The following is a 19,405-nucleotide window of genomic DNA, read 5'->3' as shown; positions in this document are numbered from 1 at the left end:
AAAGCTGAGGGCAGCTTTCCTAAAGAGCAGTCCCAGCTGATGGCAGCCAGAACAACTGTCTTCCCTTCTCTGTCATCTTCCCTCTGACCCCCACAGCCCCTTCACCTGAAGACCTGAGCCCCACCTCATTCCAGACAACTTCCATCATGCTGTTCTGGGGTCTTGCTCTGATCTATTTTCAGATCAACAGGGAGCAAAATGCTAAGGGAACGATGAGTTCAAGGATGAATTACCATTTAATGGGCAGAGTTCTTATCTCTGGATAAATCTCCAGGTGAGAACCCAAAGGACTGGCCCTGGGAACACACAACCAATCTCCCTGAACTTAGAAGGACCGGAGATGCCACATAATTAAGAGGCATCTCCCGCAGGAGAAAGTATTAGGTTCCTCCCAAAAGGCCAGTCTTAACTCTCTTGAATTGCAAGATTTGGGACAGCCACGGCAAGAAGGGAAACCACATCCTGCAATTTCAAGGCTGTTAAACTATGTTGTGTTTTCACTTCATCAAAGTCCCAGCATATTTAGAACGCCCTGGCTCACGGACAGCTTCAGGGCAACCGCTTCCACCCACGGCCTCGGTGACAGCTGAAAATCCACGCAGAGAGGAGGGAAAAGAGCTCATCCCAGGCTCTCCTGCGTGGCTTGGGCATGCAGAGATGGGCGGGTATGCATTCTTGGGTTCCTTAGAAAACTGGGTTCATTCAGGTGGGGAAGTGCCCACTTGACATATGACACACTCAGGCCATGACAACAGACACATGGATCCCATGCCACAAGAAAGTGTGTCCAGTAATTTTTCTGCTCCAGGATGATGTGTGTCCAACTACCCTAAATATCTCAAAGAAGAAAAAGAGGGAAGAGCAGAAAACAAATTTCAGTCACTAAACTAGACCCAGGTATGAAGGGAAGAAGAGCCTCTCTCAGAACTGGAGGCTACTCCCTTACCTTGTCAGGAGGGGAGGAGGGGTCTGGGGTGTTGAGCAGCTGTGCTCTGGGGCAAATCGATGGTAGAGACCTCTTGAGACAACCTTGGCTTTATTCTCCTACCTTCGGCTCTGTCCCCCTCCTTTCTAAGGAAACCAAGCCTCCTGCTTACTTATCATTATACCCAGAACTTTTTCCCACAGAAGGCAACACCTCACAGAAACCACAGGACCAGAATCCAAACTCCAGATTCCACAGATGAAAGTGAAGCTCTCACTGCCAAGATGGACACAGAGCTGGCATCAGGACCAAGGTGTCCTAAGTAGCAGTCCTGTCCCTCAACAGACTTGGATTCCAAGATGTCTGCTATTTTGTAGAGATCAGTGTGCAAATACTTTGGCTTTCATCAAGTAAACCAAGTTGCAATGCCTTTCATTAGCGTAAAATCTACCCTCTATTCCTTCCTCTATGTTCATGCCCTCCGCACTCTGTGCAGCTTAAGAACTTTAAATTGTTTTTCAAAACTGAAACAAGATATGCCTACTATAGCACCAAGTCCCATAGTAAACATTCGGGCAATTGAAGCTCTGAGCATGCCTGGATGTCTACTTTGTGTCTGCATCTCTTAGTGTACAGGGCCCCCTTTCCCAAAGCTGGAGAAAAGAACAGAGTTTAGGGACTGGGAATCTAAGGAGACCCCAAGCTTTCCTCTGGCCTCCTAACCTAGCCTGATCTGCTTGCTGTCTAACGATGGCAGCTGATGACTGCATAGATCTGAAGGGTTCCTATCAGAGTTTGGAGTTACAAGTTGCTCACAAAATGGGGTACCTTAGAGGCTTCTCATAGTCCACCTTCCCAGAACGCAGAGAACTGTGGAGGTTGGAGGCAGATCAAGGGTTTCTCTGGGGTGCTGGAGACCAAAGAGGGGACTATACCATGGAGCGATGGCTCTCCTCACCCATGATTCAACCATACACGTCCTACTGCTCTTCAAAAACAATACAGTAAAATGCTATGTGGTATCCTGGAGTGGATTTGGGGGGCAAAAAAATAAAAGGATATTAGTAGAAAACCTGATAAAATCCAAAGCCTGTAGTTTAATTAACAATTTGCACCAACATTATTTTTTTAGTTTTCACAAGTGCACCATGGTCATCAGTAGGGAAAACTGGGTAAAGGGTAAATGGGAACATCCTATACTATCTTTGCAACTTTAACTTACATCTAAAATTACTACAAAATAAAAATGTATTTATGAAAAATAAGAAATGGGAAAATCAAGTTACTCAGGAATGGAATACAAACCTTCCCCCATTGTTCTCCTCCAGATAAATAGGGATATGGATGACAAATTATTAGGGTATTCCAAAAATAGCAAGGGAACAATCAGGACCAGTAAGTGGGCGCTGGCCACTGGGCAGCTGCATGACCCTGCCACCTTCTGTAAGCCGGGCCACTTTTCCTGCCATAGTGCTTAGTCTACTCCGCTTTCTTCACCAGACGTCCGTCTACTGGCTGAAACCACAGGACGAGTCTGGCAAAGCCCTCTCTAAACACAGTCAGCATCCCTCAGGGACAGGTGTGCCCCACTGTTCTTCCTTTCTTGGGCAGTTCAGCCGGGCCTCAGAGGAAGGAACTGAAGACTCTGCGGGGGGCTGGCAGCCACGGGCCCGCACGGGGACAAAGAGAATTCTGAGGGACCCACCTTCCTTGCACTGTTTCAGGCCTCCACCTGGAGGGACACCTAGTGGAGTAACAATTCAAAGAGCTCTCAGGCCCGAATCCTACCCCCCGGGGGGAACAACGCTGATTGGTGGGGCCCCATTCAGTCACCCACCTTCCCCCTTCTGGTGGGCATCTGCCTGCCCGCAGAGGGCAGAAATGAGCAGCAAGTATTCCACCCTAGCAGGGCAGAGCTTGGGCTGTCCCCAGGCTGCCGTGGCTGGGTGGGGAAGTCTAGTTCCGGGAGTGAGTGTGAGGAAGCTCAGGGCTGCTGCCCAGGGAGGCTGTCATCTGAACTGCTCACGTGCACATTATGATCTCCATCTGCCAGACTTCTCTTGTCTCGGTGGCTCAGAACTCAGAATTGGAGCTGGGAAGAGGGATGCCAGTTACTGGGTGGGCCTCCCAAAACCCCAACAAAGAGTAAGAGCCGTTGGCAGCACCCCGTGGTCCTAAAAGTCAGTTGGCTTACACTGCCATCACTGGCTCTCAGAGGCAGTGGCTCTCCTCAACACTCTGCCAGCCACTTGAATTCCATCAAAGGCCCTCTCCCCACTTGAGGACTAATTAATCAGTCAACAAGACTTTGAGGAGCCCCAGGCTCTCAGGTTAGGTGACTCAGTAATCATCTGCTGGTCATAAAATGGGGAGGAGCTTTAGAGACCATGTGATCACGTCTCAGTCCTGGTTTAACCTCAGGTCCTGATTTAATCAGAGGGGTCCCTCCTCAGCTCTCAGTCCCTGGGTCTCTGTCTTATTCTCTCAGCACTTACATGCAAGGACACCCATTTCCAGTAAGCCCATGGGCTCTAGATATCTTTGGGATTCTCTTGAAAGCTCTCAGCCCTCCAAAATCAAAACCACATCAAAGTACCCAACATGAAACATTGCTCAGACAATTTCAGGAAGTCTTAGAGTTCCTGAAGCCCACCCTAGGACCCTCCAGTGGCTGAGAACCTGGGCTTTCAGTCAAGATCACAACCCTGCTTCAAAGAGCCCTGAGCATCGTCAGCTAGAATTTGGAATATTTTCTGGAGACCTCCTCCACCACCGTGGATTTAGATTAGAAGCTTCTCAGTGTGTATATCTTTCCTGTTTTTTGCCCGGATGTATTCTCTTTTCTATTACCTTAGACTCCCTTTGATTCCCTTCCCCTTCCCCTGCCAACCCACTGGAGGTGTTTCCTGGTGGGGATGCCCATTTTGCTTTCCAGGGGGATGAACCAAAGCACCAGGATGGCAGGTGGAGCCAAGCTCCCCCATGGCTTACAAATGCAATGGGACACTCGGAGCTTGCAAGCAGGAGACAGAAGGGGCATCTCAGGATAACCAGCTCCATGACCAGGGTGGGGTAGCAGTAGAAAGTAAGGGTATCTTGTCCCAACTTCCTGATAAATCACCAGCCATGGGCTGATATACCATTGGAATAGAATGGTGGAAAGAGAGGAGTTTTTCTTCACCCATACTATGGCAGAGGCTGCCAGCTGCTCATTATGAGCCAGTTTCTCCTCTTCTGCCTGGGGACACTCCATGTCTCAGCCTTCCTCACAAGCAGTGAAATCACGCACGTGGCTGGGTTCTTAGCATGAGGGGAAGAGCCAGGCCCCCCTCCAGATCTGGCCCATTACCCACATGTGCGCTTTCCCGTCCCTTTCCCCTTCCAGCTGGTCGGAATGAGGATGGATGGCTACAGTGACCATGGGCGCCACACAAAGAAGAGGGTAGAGCTCCGTCAGCCCGTGTGACCACGTGGAGGAAGGCTTCTCCCCCAAGTGCCCCTGTTCACACTGCTCTGTGACCTATCTGTGTTGGAAACATTACAGATTTTGCATCTACTTGCTATAGCAGTCGGCCTACTTTTGCTAGTACACTTAGTAAGCGTTCTTCAGAATGTCCATTTTGGAATTGGGGAAGACATCTGTATTTTAGCTCCAATAAAATTAACAGTAATTAATGTTTATCAAGCATTCATTATCTTAAGAGCCTTATATTTATTCACTCTTCATCCTTACAGCAAATGCATATGATAGGGGCTATGAACCCTATTTTACAGTTGGAGGCACAGAAAGGCTAAATAACTTGCCCAAGGCCACATAGCCACTAATTTTAGGAGCTGGTATTCAACCCCAGGCAGTGTAGGTAACAGAGTTTGTCTTTCCATCACTGCCACGAACGCGCATGACATCCATAAAATCAAATATACTGCCAGTCAGATCAGCTTGTTCTAAATCATTCCCACATCCTAGGGTTACTACTGTCATTCCTGTCAGGGGTTTCCAGGAACCCTGACCCACAATCTCCAGCTTAGAACCCAGGGCCTCGCCATCAGCTTCCACACTGCCTTAGGTCCCCCACAGGTGTGTCGCCTGGATCATGGCATCCTTTCCTTCACATCCCCTGGACTCCATCCCCACCAAGACTCCACTCTGACTTCAAGTGAATCATCCCTGACTCAGACCATCACTCAACTGCCTCCCCTAAACATTGTCTCCAGACAGTGCTTCAACTTACTTAGATAACGGAGTTCCACATCATCTCCAAGGATTCACCTCTCCTAGGTGGGCATGTGTTTGCCTGCCAGGTTCCTCGTGGTTTGCCCTAATCCACTTCCTGCCTAACTCCCAATTCCCATTATGACTCCATTCATTCATTCGTATTTTTATTGGGTGTCTACCAAGTCATAGGCACTGTGCCAGGCACAGAGAGAACAGTGCAAACAGGGAGACACACCCCCAGCCCTGGATCAATAGGATCAGAACACTGACCCTTCTGCAATCCCATTCTTCCTGTGTCTGAGCACATCACCTCCCCTCCAAATGAAAGATCTGAAAACATTAATATTTTATTCTGGAATCTCAACCTCTTCCTCTTTTGGGTCTCAACACTTTAATTCCAGATTTCCCCTCTAATCTCTTATTGTTGTGTCATGTTCTGGGAACAGCATGATGGCACCAAAGCCCCACTTGTCAAAGCCAGTGTGAAGGTGATCTCAGAAGCATGGAGTCAGTGACCCAGAGGAGGAGAAGGTATCTGTCATCTCTCTTGAGAATAGAGAACAAACCACTGTGACACTCAGCTGCCGAGATGTTTGTTTTCTTTATCTAAATGTGTAACAGGAAATTAGGCAGTTCATCTTTGCAGATCATTTGCATATCACTTAGGCAAGAGGCAGATGGCACCTCTTTAAAAAATTAAAAATGATAAAGAAGGAATATAAGGAGGAGTTTATCTCTGTCTCTTCCCTGGCTCTTGTAGACACGCCCTGGAATCTGCATCAGGCAGGGGAGTGCAGACACACACACACACACACATATGCATGCGTGCCTAAATTATCTGCATTGAGCTGTGTTAGGCACCAGGAACCAGCAAACTCCCAAGCCCAGCAGTCTTCAGTAACCTACAACAGCAGAGAGATGCAAATGTCCCTGTTTTGGTGTCAGCTTGCAGGGAGAATCCTTCAGTGCTCTTCCTGTCTAAGAAATCACTCATTTCCCCTGCGCCTCAGCCAGTGTACCAAACAAAAAAATCGTTCACAAATCGCCTGCACTCCACTCTAAGAATCGAGAGCAGGACTATATAAACACTGACCATAATTGGCAAGTACTGATGACCCAGTATTCCTATCTAAGGTCAAACCTTGGGAAGAAGATTTTCCAGAGGTGGTCCGTTTAAAGGTCCTGCTACTTTGGGGCAGCTGCCTGATTTCAGTTTATTTCCCAGTGATTAGGAGATCCCTATCTCTGACCCAAGAATTGCATCTGGAAATAAGATTATTCAGGCGATTCTCCTGCCTTGGGTGTGACCAGAACTAAGGAGGACAATATAAACAATAGCTTGTCTGTAAATGCTGTATTCTAGGCTCTTTACACAAATTAACTTGCTTAACATCAAAATAACTCCATTGAGAGACCATATTTGCCCTCAATTTTAAAATGGGGAAGTTAAATAAACATTAGGAAAAATGTATTAAGGTCCCATGGTTGCTAATGGTGGTATTAGGATGTGAACAAGATTACATCCAAATACAGAATTCCGATGTCTTCCCATACAGAAAACAAGACTTTAGGGTTCATTACTGATGTGACCTCTGGCAAATCTACTTCTGTCTTTTGTCTTGCAGACGGTGAGGGGCGGGGGGAGTTGTGTATACATTAGGACGCTGTGAGCAACTGAACATAAAGATATGGCCCAAGCTGCTCTTTGAATATGGACAGTATGATGCCTACCCACCATCGGTGGGAAACGCAGTTTTCCAGTGGGCACCATGGTGCACAATGGTGTTTTTATTGCAATAGCCATCCTTTCTTAAATTCATGCTTCCTTGGGACCAAAGACATACGTCTTCAAGCCAGATGGTCGCAGCTTACACCTGGTATAGAACTCATAAAAAAGGAACTGCAGATCACCTGGAATGTGGATGTCTTCCCACCTCACTCTCCCTTCCTTAAATTCCAATCTGCCCTGGAGCCCACACACACGAGATGGATTGACTCCTTACAGCTCTCCAGGAGTCCAGAGCAACAGTTCGCAGTCGTTAAAGCAAGAACAGTATCGCTTGGAGATGTGATCATTTTTGTTTTTTTATCTTTTAAATCAGAATCAAGAAATCCTAAGTGCACTCCCTGAAGCAAGTTTGAAAACTGAGTTTGTGCACAGTCTGGTCAGACCCTGGTCAAGCCAGGAGAGGCCAGATTGGTATATCTAAACATCCTCACATGGAACAAACAATGAATGATGCATTCCCTGCTTTTATCAACACCAAGATAAATTTGAGCTCAGCCAGACAGGTCAGTAAACCCCATTACACAAGAGTGCAAAGGCAATTAAACGGTGCCGGTTCCAGCTAGACTCAAGAAATCTATGATCTGTGGCCCCTTAGTAACCACACCACTGCCTTTCTTGGAAATGACTGAAAAAAATTGGTCTGGATGCTAAAGAGAGACTCTGTTTTGACATTTCCTGGCAGGTCTGCCCTGGCCATCAGTCTGTGGCTATGGCTGCATTGCACTCCCTTCTCCAGATCTGGGGGTCTTGGACAGCTTGGGTGGTTCAAGAAACTGCCCAGTTCACTGGAGACATTCACCTTCCCCACTGTTTGGTCTACTTGGCTTCTTACCCTCTCATGATGGTCTATCATCTGTCGTCCTTGAGTTGTGCCACTATGAGAAAATCACAAAGGGCCATTCTCAAACATGCCACTTTTCTTCAGGCCATAGCTAAAGTGAAGTGTCTTGAGTGGCCAGTTTTAAAGTCTGGGTCATGTCATCAGGCAAAGCCATCAGGAGCACCCAGATATGACTGATCTGTAGATGTCAGCTCCAAATGCCCAGCCTCCTGGTCCACCACGCTCGGGCTAACAGGACAGTCATACCTGGATCCTAACCCACATTATGATCATTCATTCCCTACAAAGATGAGACAAACAGCTACCATGCCTCTCGACCTCCAAAGCATCACCCCACCCTCTCCTTATATGCCCTATCCAAATGCCTCACACATTTAAGGTCCCCAAAGTTAATCTCCCATATTTTTCAGACATCTGCCTCCCAATCAGTTTGCAGAAATTATCTCATCTCTGTATCTCAGGATGTACCTACATTTCCCCTTTCGGGGATAAATTCCCACTGGTCCTTTCCCTGGCAATAATAAGACTGTCAGAACTACTCAGTGATCCATGACACAGAGATTCCCAAAGACTAAGGAAAAAATAATTTTGGGTGAAAAATAAGACACCTGTTATGAAAAAAGTCAACAACTGTGTGGGAGTGAAACTGAATGTGACGTTCCCCTCTTGTGATCAGAAGGCTTTTTCTAAGGCCAGCCTGCACCTCCCTCCAAAGCTGGCAACAGGAACATCCTCTCTTGCTTCATCTTTCCTGAATCATTGGGGTAGTTCTGGTCAGCAATACATTAGTTGGACATTTAGCCCTTTTACTTTGGGTTCTGCCTTCTTATCAAGATCCACCTTTAAAGACAAGACAAGTCAACCAGGTAACTTCAGAGAATAAAAAGTGGTGTGGGTGAGGCTGGACGGGGGACCAAGTTGGAAGATGTTAAAATGTAGAACCAAGCTAAGCTTGTCTATGTGTGCCCTTGGGTGCACACATATATATATGAGTCTGTTTGCATGGAGAATGAATATTAATGCAAGTGAGAACACAAGGCACATGTCAGTGCAGTGTAAGGATATGGTTAAGTTAAATGTCCAGGAGGAAGGAAGGAGTGAACTATCGAGAGAATAACAAGAAGGTAAGTCAAAATACAGTGGTGGCCACAGGAAAACCTGGGTGTGGGTGTGCATGTGCGTGATCCAGAGTGACAGGGCTAACGGACATGATGCAGACACGTAAGCATGGTGCTAGCTCGGCCGCTGAGTCCTGCAGCAGGAAAAGCCACCTTACCCTGTAGTAATCAGTGCTATAGACCTCTCTGGACATGCTGAAGTCTCTGATCTTCACCAGCAGATAGGCTCCGACCAAGCAGTTCCTGGTGGCCAGGTCCCGGTGCACGAAGTGCTGCCCGACGCAATCTGACTGGTGATGTGGAGCATCTGGGAGAGCCCCAGTTCACCTTTCTCCTGGCATGGCTGCCCGTCCATGAGGATCATAGCTTCTGGTCCATGGGCCCTGTGAGGGGTGAGGGGGGAAGGGGTGGGGGCAGAGAATTCAGGAGATCAGTAGGAACAGCCTTCACGAGTCCTTCTTCTGTGGAACGCATCACAGAGTCACAGACACCGATGAAATCTCCCTTCTCAGCCTCCTGTGGCCTATTTCTACTACCCAAAATTATGAGTGTGGATATGGGTAAAATGCTACAGTAAAATCCCCACGAAGATGGTGCAGATATGGGATCGGGGAATAAAGCTACTCCTTTAAATATTTTACTGCTATCCAGGGGTTTCCCAAGTTCTAGATGTCTATTGTAGAATAATTCATGAAACAACTAACTCTTACAGAGCCCGTACCATGTTCCAAGCACTGCTCTCAGGATCTTAAACATATCGATTCACTTAGTCCTCCCACCCCAATTTTAAGATGAGGAAACAGTTACAAAATGATCCAATCACCTGGCCAAGGTCACAGAAGTCCCAGAGTGGCCATATGAGTAAATCAGAAAGCAGACTGAAACCAGCCATGTGGCTTTAGAAGAGAGCTTTTCACTCTAAGGAGCATCACAGAGGGCTTGTTAAGTAGGTTCCTGGCCCTGCCCCCACGTCACTGGCACATCTCTGGACAGCCAGACTCTGTCGTCCCACTCCCAGCCTCTCCCGTCATTCTGCCTGGGGCTGCGTAACTTCTGTTGGGGGCGGGCCCAGATGGAGAAATCCAGTAACCAGGACGCACAGGCCTGGGGAGGCTAGCACCCACTCCAACCCGAATCAAGGGCCTGGATTTGTCATCCAACCACCTCGTCCTGTCATGCCAGTCGCTTTTAGAATTCACTCTTTTCTTCTGAAAGCCCAGTGAGCTGTAACCACACCCACGGCCCTTATTTATGCTGGTGTGAGCCAAGGAGCCCTGGGGCACAGCAAGGCCTTGGCCTGTTTTACTGCTTCTTCAATTTCCACTGAAATGCACCGTATTATACGAACACGCTCATTTTATTATCTCCTGTGGGCCTGTGTCCCTCAGCCCTCTGAGAGAGCTCCTGCATCAGCTCACAGGGAAGGGGGATCAGCAGGCAAACCTGCACCCCAGTGGACCAGGAGAATACTTGGAGCACGCCCCTCAAAACCACCAGCCAGGAGATATGACCGTGGGAAGGATCTTCTCCCTGCCTCTTCCTCTTCCTTTATATTGGGCATGAGTGTCACAGAGAGGCACCCAGCTGTGGCCCCTGGGGCTGAAGGCACTGCTGAATCCACAGAGAAGCCCTAGTAGAAAATACAGCACGGCCCAGGGGAGTGGACGACAGGGAGAGAAAGATCCTGAATACTGAGCAAAGGCAGTGCCTGTATTAAAAACTATCTGGTTCACAGTTCTGATACAATAATGTTAATGGTAGTAGCTACCTACCGTTGACTGAACACCTAACTACGTGGAAAACTCGTCCAGGTATTATACAAATACAGTCATTTAATATGCATAACATCAAACCTGTGAAGCAGTTATTAGTAGTCTTATTTTCTAAGGAGAGAGTTAATGTTTAAGATCTTGCTTCAGGTTGTATCACTACGACCTGACAAAGTCAGAATGTGAGTCTGAATCTGTCTTGTGATAAGCATGGAGTTTTCTAGGAAAGGAATAAATGTCACTGGGGAGCAGAGTTCAGGAATTTTAGAACTTCCTAGAGATACTTTCAATTCCTTTAGGGCCATTTTTGGAAACCTAGCTCAAAAGCAGAGGTCATTATCTGCTACCAACCCTTTCCATTTCCTCCTCAAAAGCACAGTGCCCAGTTGGGTGTCCCACTTCAAGGAAATGCTCATCAATTTTGGGTGAATGTGCTGGAGTGTTAACAGCCTACATTTGAATTCTGAAGATCTCGGTCTCAGCCGTGGAATTCAAGGGGATTCAGAAGGCAGGAAAGACCACACTTTAAGTGTAGAGGGCCTGATCACTCTAGACTCTGAATCCTGTCACGTGGCTGCCCCCCTGACTTCATGGCACTACTTGGAGGTGGGAGATGTGGGAGGCAGAGATGTGCTAACCCTGCTCGATGGCAAGATGCTGTCTTCTCTGGCAGGCACCCCCACATCCACCCAGGACTTCTGGCTGGGGTTTGTCTCTTACTGGAACATCAAGGGCATCTCAAAATCCAGACAACCTTGCTCCAGGCTTGGGGAATCCCTTCTTGCAACAAATGCAATCTTTCCAGGACCGTGTTATCCAGTAGAATTTTCTGTCAATGGAAATAATCTCTACGGCACAGCCAGCATGGTAGCCACGGCGGATAGTGTGTACTTGTGAGTGCTTGAAATGTAGCTGGCATGATCAAGAAACTGAATTTTTAAATTTTACTTAACTTTAAGTAATGTCAATTTAAATTCCAATATCCATATGTGGCTACCGTGCTGGACAGCATGGTTCTAAATTTATCTGAAAAAATCTGTCTTCTTTTTTTTAAAAGTCTCACTATCCCCTGATAAGCTGGGAACATTGTGCCTTCTTAGTCATCTGCAGAAAGTCCGTGGCAGGAAGGTTTCCAGGAGGCGTGTACGGTATTAGCCTCACCTTGTGACACAGAAACACTGGGCACCAAATGGGAAGCTGCTCGCCGTGCCCGGGAAGCCACGGTCGTGCAGCGGGAGGGGGCAGGTGGGGGCAGGCGGGTCCGCTGAGCCCCCTCCGTGACCCCATCGCACACCCCCTCTTCTTCCCCGTCCCCCTTGGTCCAGGAGGAAGGGCACAGGCTGCTGTCATAGCATCCTCAGCTTATTCACCCCAGAAATCAGGGGCGAAGCCCTGAATCCAGCTGCTCAGGGGATGATGCAGAAGAACAAAAGGTTGCTTCTCGTCCCTCGTCCCCAGGCTGATGTGTTCCAGGGGCAGTGTGCCCTCTGGCTCCAGCGAGACACCCCAGGGGCTCGGTGGGGCTGGGGAGCAGGGGGAGACTGCAGCCTTCGCTTACCTGAGGAACTTGTGCAGGTCCCCGTGCTTCATGTACTCAAACACCATGATGAGGGGGTCCCCGTCGCCACACACGCCATAGAACTTGACGATGTGCTCGTGCTGCAGGTTGGTGAGCAGCTCAGCCTCCCTCTGGAAGTCCTTCCGGGCAGCCAGGGTGGGATCCTTCAGGGCCTGGAGACAGGGCAGGACGTGGTTCTTACCCACCAGAAGGCAGATGGCTGTCCATTTTCTGTCCATTTCTGTTCTCCAGGGGAAGAAACCTGGTGCTGTAAGGAAGATACTGCTGGTTCCCAACAAGTAAGATTTGAATCAGGGTTTAGAGACCATGAGGCTACATCACAACAGCCAAGCCTGATTCTTTCCTACTTTGACATTTTCATCCCTGAGGAAACAGAAACTGACCTTCTAACGCCCACGTCCTGACTACCGGCCAGAGATTCAAACCATGTTCATCTCAGAGCCCTAGGCTTCCTGGGAGAGCAGTGAAAATGGCCGGGGAAAGGGAGCTGAGAGGTGGGAGGCCTGACAAAGGCCCCCTCCCCTAAGGTTTCCTTGAAGAAATGGTCCCTCAGCTGCAAGAAAGAGTGGGGAAACCACTGCCCCAAGTGCTTTAACTTCTGTGTTAGCCTCAGCCCATAGCCTACCAGAAATCAGGCAGACAACATAAAAACACCTCCCGCCCCTTTCTCTTCTTTGATTTTAGCCTGTGAAGGAGTGTATCTTTGCAGAGAAATGCGAACGCTCTGGCTTCTGGAAGGCACGTGTGTCCTGTGAGTACGGGGTTCAAGGGAGTGCAGGGGGTGGGCAGGCCAGCAGCCGTGGGAGTGGCAGCTCACGGGCAGAAGCCTTAGCATCCCACAAAGCCCAAGAGCAGGACGGAAAACGTGGGTGTCTGGTGGCCACTAAAATGCCACAGCTCAGCCCCTGTGGGAGTGGAAGACCTGGTATGAGGCGGAAGCACCAGACCGGGCCACTTGTCCCAGGAAGATAAACGGCAGAGCAACGGTCAGGAAGCCATCAGTTGTGAATATGGTTTTCCTGCAGCAGAAGAGACGGTGAGACCAAAGCAGAAGACTGAGCACCTCCAAGGGATGTTGGATAGGGCGCTGCCACGGGGATACGGAGATGCTGGCCATGAAAGAGAATGGATGGGGGGGGGTCCATTTCTGTGGGAGGCACAGCCTGGGCAGGTGGGTGCCGACCTATCTCCAGCCTTCCCACCCTCCCCACGAGGCCAGAAGGCAAGTGGGGCCAAACACTGACCTGCTCCACTGACCAGCTTAGTTACCTCTATAGACACGATACCAGGGATTGAAGGAGAGAGAGGGACGTTTGCACACCGTTTCCAGGTTTGTGCAAATCTAGATTGATGGGAAATTGGTTCACATTCTCTCTGACTTTCTGGTTATTTAAGCAGACTGACTTCGCCTGTAGATCGGGCTGCATCTCTCTAGCTAGAGATCTTTCTTTTGCCCCAGCAACCCCCATCAGCTGAAATCCACAGGGCTGCCTCACTTACAGGGCTGCAGAAATGTGAAGATGCAAAAACTGGATCTAGGAGGCCCATCAAACCTCTATCAGTCATTAGCATACATTAGACACGATGGACTCTTAGCATAAAAGGGCCCTAGCTATCATCTGCTTCCATCTGCCCATTTCTGGAGTTGGAGAAACTGAGGTAGCCCTGCCCAGGTATCGGCACACATGCACACCTTAAATGACAAAAGCTTAGAGTTAAACTGGACCTCAGCAATCTCTTGGGGGTCAAAGTTCAATGGCAATGCTTCTAGAGTCTCGGTCTCTCACCCAGAGATCCAGCCCTCCTTCAATCTCAACCACTACCACCTTTCATTCTTTACAAAATTCGAAGTTTTCACCAAAAAAGTGTTTGATGACAGGAGTCTACCATTGACAAAAATGTTGGAAGCTATCTAATGTAGCTTTCCCATTTTATAGGTTGGAAAAACTGAGTCCCAAAATGGACAAGCCATTTGCTGAAGATCCTATGAGAAGCAATAGTTTAGTCTGGAGCCCGAACCCTTTCCTGTCCAACATACCTGCTTGAATGGATTTATCAGAACAATTAGTCCCTAGGCAGGTCGCCAAAGAGAATGGTGTATACCAAAGTTAAAAGATGTGGAAGGGCAGAGGAGAGGGTCAGGAAAGACAAGGACAGCAGGCGGCCAGCAGAGAAGAGCTTCCCAGGACGCTGCCCAATAATAAAGGAAACGCTTCTGTGTGTCCACCTACTGCCAGAACAAAGACATGTGAGAATCCTTCTTGCTATGGGCGGAGGAAGGCAGCGAGTCATGGAGAGAGGCAGCCTCTTTGTGGCCCTGCTCCTCAGCTGCAGGGGCTGGGCCATGGCTATAGGATGACTGCCAGTGATGTATTTATTTTCATGAGGAATATGAGAAAAAAACAAAAAAGGAACCCAGTATGGGTGGGATAGGAGAATACCAAGATTTATGTGAGCACTGGATTTATGAGAGGGAAAGTAGATCAGATTTGGGGCCAGCCAAATGGCCTCTCTCCACCTCTGTAAATCATCCTCTACCATAGTCTGGAAGCCAGCAGCCACCATTGGATATTTCCGTTCTCAGTTCCTGACCAGTGCCAGCCAGCGTCCCCAAGGCTGTTGCCCTCCAACAAGAGGCAAATAGATGCTCTTCATCTGAAAGATGAGGCACGAAGCAACTGCCATCTCCCAGGCTTCCCATGTGCCTTCTCCTAGTTCTCTCTCCGCCTTTGGCTGGGTTTTCCAGCTCCTGGGTCAAACCTGGGGCCCCCGTGTAACTGGCAAAGGGACAGGTGGGTGGCCACCATCCCCAGGGATTGATGCCATCAGGACCAGAGCAGAATAGTGTGGAGGAAAATCAGCTCAGAGACTCTCCTGTCCCTCTCTATAAGGTCTACCCCCAACACCTTCTGCAGAGCTGGAGAACTCAAAGAGGGTCACCAGCCAGTGGAAAGGGACAGAACCATTGCTTCTCACAGCTGCAGGGTCTTGCTAACAGGTCACGGGAGCCAGGGAGGCTCCTGGCTATGCCCTACGCACAGTGTTCACAGCACAAAGAAGAGCTCTAGAATTGGCCCCTCCTGCGTCCTTCTTCGTCCCTCAAAGTTTGGAGACATCACCCTTTCTGATCTTACCTTATGTGCATCAGACCTCGTGTCCACCCCAGCCCTGGGTTTCAGAGAGCTGTGTAATCGGATGGGAGGGAAGCAGTCTAGATGCATGAACATTCAAATTTCTCAACAGCTCCCAACTCCTTCCAAGCCACTTAATATCTCACCTTGCCCAGCCTAGGAGGTCTATTGCCTTCCATTGTCCTTTTTTTTATTAGGGGAATATATTTTAAAGGCTGTTGGGTTTCAGAGTTCATTAATATATGGAAACCCATTTATATGTGTGGAAAACACATTTGTAAATGTTCAAACACACACACGAATCAACACTTAAGTATGCAATCACACTAAGACCTTTCTCTTAGTCTCTCAAAATCCACTGCCACTTCTCCTGCTTGAGTATCTTGAACAACTTATGAAGAAGGAAGATGGGTAATTATCACATGCACAGGTAATCTTTTCCCACTTGTCTTTAAGCTTAAAACTGGCCACTGGTTTTCTGCTGTTTTCAGGATAAAATCCAAACTCCTTAATACAGTCATGGGCTCTGAATGTTGAGTATCCCCCTCTCCCTCTACCTCCTCTACCTGCCTTCATTCATTACACTTCAGTCTCACTAGTCTTTCTATCCTTTGTACCCTTCAAGCTTTTATCTGCCTCAGGCCCTTTGCACGTGCTGTTCTGTTGACCAGAAACACTCTCACCTGAGCTAAATCCACATGGCTGGCCAAATTAACTGGTACTGTCCATGATCTCTGAGGAACATACTGACCGGTGTTCATTCGACCCTGAACTTTCACTGCTAAGTGAATACTCAGAGAGACCCTTTCTGTCCCAGGGAGGTGCTTACCAAGGTTCAGCTGTGATTGCTTCCAAATTCACTATGACCATTAGATCTGATAATGTCATCACTTAAAGTGATGCTATGTCAGGGAAACCAATGAAATATAAGTGCACAGAGGGGGCTGTTTTGATGGAAACTGAGGATGAATACTTTAGAAAGACCTGTGAAGAGTCAGTGGTAAATAAAGTGTTATGAATAGGAGGAAAACCTATTTTTTTTAATGGGAAAATAATGAAACTCTGAGATTCTGCACTTAGATTTTTTCACAAATGTTTTAAATTCCTGCTCCAAATTAAAGTAATTGGAAATGGAAAAAATGAACTCCCAAAACAGCTCTCCAAACCCGAAAGAACGCGAAACTTGAAGTTCTGACATATTGAAAAAATACATAGGACTAAATACAAATGATTAAAATTATCAATAACCAGAACAGGAATTTCCTTCAGCTAAAACTAATTTTATAGAACTAGGCTGATAGAGATATTAAAATAAAATAAATGTTCGATGAGAAGGAAGAAATAATTGTTTCCAATAACCAAGAAGGTATACAGCCCAAACAGGGAGAAATAAAATTAACAATAAAACTAAAAACCAATTAGTATCTTGGAAATAAATTATGTGGTTATTGAAGTTAAAACAGAAACCTCCACAGACAGGACAAAACTTGACACTAGATAAAACCACAAGAGGAATTCACGACATGGAAAAATGTTGAGATTCATCCAGAACCCAGCACAGAGACAGGAAAAACAGACAAAGCACGGTGAGCACCACGTGCTATCGTCCTAGAAGGAAAGGCATTGCTGGATTTGAATGTTGCTCCACCACTGATTTGCTCTGGGACCTTGGGCAAAATGCTTAACCTCTGTCCGTGCCTCCGCATCCTCTTCTGTAAAATGGGGATAGTGACGGTGCCTGGCTCTTAGGATTTCTGTGAGAATGAAATTAATCGGCAGTCAGCACTTACGGCAAGGCCTGATGCGTAGTGAGCGCCCTAATGGCTGTTCTGTTAGATGCTGTCATCATCGGCAACATTCTCTCCTCCCTCCTTAAATGTCCCTTCAGGGCCCTAAATTCTATGACTCTGAGACATGAGCCACAGGGCCTACAGGTCTCCTTTCCTCCTCCATCCCAGTATCTTATACAGCACCAGTCACATAGTAAGTGCTCAATAAATACTTATGGGATGAATAAATTAGGTGTGTTTTTAAGAATGTGATCAATCTTTGAGAGAAAAAAGTTTTAGCACACACTATGATTTTTCACAAAGCTAACACCAGTGTATCCTCAATTTAAGTAGAAAATAAAATATTGCTAACCCTCCAGAAATCCCCCCCAACCCATGCCCCGCTCCTCTGTCATGCTCTCTCTCATCCCAAAGCCAACCACTATCCTGACTTATGGAATTCAGGTTCTTGCTCTTTTAAAAAGTTTTTACAAACTAAACGTGAATACCTAACACTAGGGCTTGTTTTTTGTTTTTCTTTAATTTAAATAAGTGGAATCATACATAGAGCATTATATATATTTCCATATTTATCCTTTTTCATTCAACATTGTGTTTTTGAAATTCTTCCATGTTGTCACAAGTAGCTCTAGTTCACTGATTTTCCTTGTTGAATAGTTTCCCATGGTATGAATGTACCATATTACATATCTATGTTGCTATTGATGGACACTGGCTGCTTCCAGCTCTAGACTGTTATGCATAATGCTTTATGAACATTCTTAGACATATCTCTTTGTAGGTAAATAGATGATAGATAGATAAACAGACAGACAGGTAGATAGGATAGAGCCTAGAAGTAGAAATGCTGGGTCACACAGAATGCTAATGTTCTAGAATACCAAACTATTTTTCAAAACAATTATTCCTCTTTGCATTCCCACCAGCAAACTATGAGAGTTGAAGTTGCTCCATATCCTTGGCAGCATTAAGCACTGTCAGTGCTATTTAGCCATTCTGGTTGGTGTATCGTGGTACCTCATGGTTCCATTCGCATTTCTTCTGATGATTAATTACACTGGACACCTGTCTCACATTCCTATCAGTGATTTGGCTATCAGAAGAGACTCTTTTGAGCTCTTTGGAGCTGTCATATTGTTTGTCAAATGACTTTTTAAAAGTGGCCATCACCTATTTAAAAATATCACAAATCACATGATTTTAATGTCACCGTTACACTGCGGATATACACAAGCTACCCTCTGTCTTGTCCCATTCTCCATTCCTTTCATGAGTATTCTCTTGTCTCCCCAACAGACTGTAAGCGCCTTCAGAACAGGCTGGGATTTCTACTTTTTGTTTCCACCATAGCAACGGCTGGGCAAAAAATTCTTGCCGTTTGATTTACAAACGCAACTTTTAGAAAACCTAATCTTGGGTTATTCATGGATATGTTTTCTGAAAGTCCACAATTACCCTACGTCAACATGAGAACAAATTGAAGAGGAAGGAGCCTGCAAAAAGCAGTACAATCCAAAGAGGACATGAAGCAGGACGTGTCATTTCTCTGCTGTTCTCCGGAGATGAGTGTCTCCTGCAGAGGCAGCCCCACCGGGTGGCGGGCGGCGTGCAATCCCAGAACGCTCATCTCCTCAAGTTTCCCAGACCTGAGGGGAGAAGCACAGCCTTTTAAAAGGATGAAAACAGAAACACATTTTCCACATTCCCCAATCTGGGTACTGCCCCAAATGCCAGACCACTCAGAGGAAAACATTTCCCAGGGTTTTAGGCCATCATTTCATTTCCTGCTGAAAGAGCAAAAATGTTCAGGGCATTCGCCCATCCCCAGATAGATGCTGGAACACCCAGTGGATCACTGTCACCCTTTAAATGAAAAATTTCATGAAAGTGTAGATTCTAAGTTTAGGGACAAACTCAAAGACGTTTCCACATCCCTGGTCCATCTGACTGTCCCGCATCTATGGACACTGATGGAGCAAGTTCATTGTCAGGACATGTACTAATAATAATCATTAGCCTTTCATGGGGGCAATACTCTAGCTCCTTATCGATTTTCTAAAGTAAAGGTCAGCAGACAACACCTATTTTTGTAAAAAGAAAAAATTTATTGGAAAACAGCCGGCACCAGTTTACATATTGTGTGCGCTGCTTTCCCACCTATATGGGCAGAGAGTTAAGTAGTTAAAAGAGAGAGCATATGTCCCTCAGAGCCTAAGATACTTACTATCTGGCCCTTTTAGACAAAAA

General features: G+C 47.0%; 1 pseudogene; it reads right to left on the bottom strand.

The window, feature by feature from the left end:
* The window catches only part of LOC130680959 (NT-3 growth factor receptor-like), a 117,719-nt pseudogene that overhangs the window by 21,044 nt on the left and 77,270 nt on the right, over positions 1-19,405 (bottom strand).

The sequence above is a fragment of the Manis pentadactyla genome, chromosome 15 (genome assembly GCF_030020395.1).
Source record: "Manis pentadactyla isolate mManPen7 chromosome 15, mManPen7.hap1, whole genome shotgun sequence".
Taxonomy (NCBI): Eukaryota; Metazoa; Chordata; class Mammalia; order Pholidota; family Manidae; genus Manis; species Manis pentadactyla.
This window is presented reverse-complemented; position numbering and strand designations above follow the sequence as displayed.